Genomic DNA, 1976 nt, shown 5'->3' with positions numbered 1-1976 from the left:
TCATTGTTTACTCTAACTCTTTTGGTCTCAATGTTATGTATATGCGTATCGCTATCAAGATTCAATATGAACAATCCTCTCACATTCGGTGCATGACCATAAAAGATGTTACTCATAGAAATAGAACAACCATTATTCTCAGACTTAAAAGAGTAACCGTCTCGCAATAAACAAGATCCAGATATAATGTTCATGCTCAACGCAGGCACTAAATAACAATGATTTAAGTTCATCACTAATCCCGATGGTAGCTGAAGTGACACTGTGCCGACGGCGATTGCATCAACCTTGGAACCATTTCCTACGCGCATCGTCACTTCGTCTTTCGCCAGCCTTCGTCTATTCTGCAGTTCCTGTTTCGAGTTGCAAATGTGAGCAACAGAACCGGTATCGAATACCCAGGCACTACTACGAGAGCCGGTTAAGTACACATCAATAACATGTATATGAAATATACCTGATTTTTCTTTGCCCGCCTTCTCATCTGCCATACCCTTGCAATAGAAGCACTCTGTTTCAGGCTTAGGTCCAGCCTTGGGTTCTTCGGCGGATTGGCAACAGGCTTGCCGCTCTTCTTCGAATTGCCCTTCTTGCCTTTGTCGTTTCTCTTGAAACTAGTGGTCTTGCTTACCATCAGCACTTGATGCTCTTTACGGAGTTCAGACTCTGCGACTTTCAGCATCGCAAACAACTCGCCGGGAGACTTGTTCATCCCTTGCATGTTGTAGTTCAACACAAAGCCTTTATAGCTTGGCGGCAGTGATTGAAGGATTAGTTTGGGTCTACTAACTCAACTAACACCTTCGGAGATACCTGTAGAGCATCTTTATAGTCACCCAGTTACGTTGCGACGTTTGATACACACATAGCATTCCTCCGGTGTCAGTAAGTTATATGATCTCATGGTCATAGGAATAAATACTTGACACGCAGAAAACAGTAGCAACAAAATGACACGATCAACATGCTACGTCTATTAGTTTGGGTCTAGTCCATCACGTGATTCTCCCAATGACGTGATCCAGTTATCAAGCAACAACACCTTGTTCATAATCAGAAGACACTGACTATCATTGATCAACTGGCTAGCCAACTAGAGGCATGCTAGGGACGGTGTTTTGTCTATGTATCCACACATGTAAATGAGTCTTCTTTCAATACAATTATAGCATGGATAATTAACTATTATCTTGATACAGGAATTATAATAATAACTATACATTTATTATTGCCTCTAGGGCATAATTCCAACAAACCAAGAGGGAGAGCGAGAGGTTGACGCCGTCCATCCCATCAGAGGCCTCATAAAGCATTGGTGTTCGTGCCCCTTATTTCCCTAGGGTTCCGTGTCCCCTCTTTGCGCTGCCGCCACCTCCCTCCATATCCCTCCATCTCTCCTTCCCCCTCAAGGTAAGGGCTCTGTAGATAGGTTGCAACGAGAGATAGAAGTGCACCGCGACGTCCTCCGCGCCTCTGTCGTCTCCGGTGCCGGCCACCATGTCCGGGGGCTCGAAGGGGATGCCCGCGCTCCATTCCCGTCCTCGGTGAGGCAGGGGAGCGACCTCAGCGACGGGCAGGAGATCGTCTACGGCGTGCACCCGTCAGTCTTCGTCCTCTAATTTGGTCTACAGCAGGACGTATTCTTCAGTTCATCTACATCGACTCTAGGCGCTCCTTCTTCCCGATCGGTCCCCTTCTGCTTCCCTAGGTGAGCTATCTCTTCTCTCCGTTCCCCCTCGATTAGATCAGCCTAGGGCTCGACGGCATACCTCTATCCCGAGAGGGTTTGACAGATGCAGTGCATGTGTTGCTGCATGTGTTGTGTGTGGCGTGCTCGGTAGATGCAGAGCAGAGCATAGGTTTTCCCTCGCAGCGCAGTGGTAGCCGTAGTGGATCTCCCCCTTGCGTAGTAGCAGCAGAAGCGAGGCCATGCTCCGGTGATGTTCTCTGCCGCCGGCGTCTCTGTGTTCAGAACA

The sequence above is a fragment of the Hordeum vulgare genome, chromosome 2H, assembly GCF_904849725.1.
Source record: "Hordeum vulgare subsp. vulgare chromosome 2H, MorexV3_pseudomolecules_assembly, whole genome shotgun sequence".
NCBI classification, from domain to species: Eukaryota; Viridiplantae; Streptophyta; class Magnoliopsida; order Poales; family Poaceae; genus Hordeum; species Hordeum vulgare.
This window is presented reverse-complemented; position numbering follows the sequence as displayed.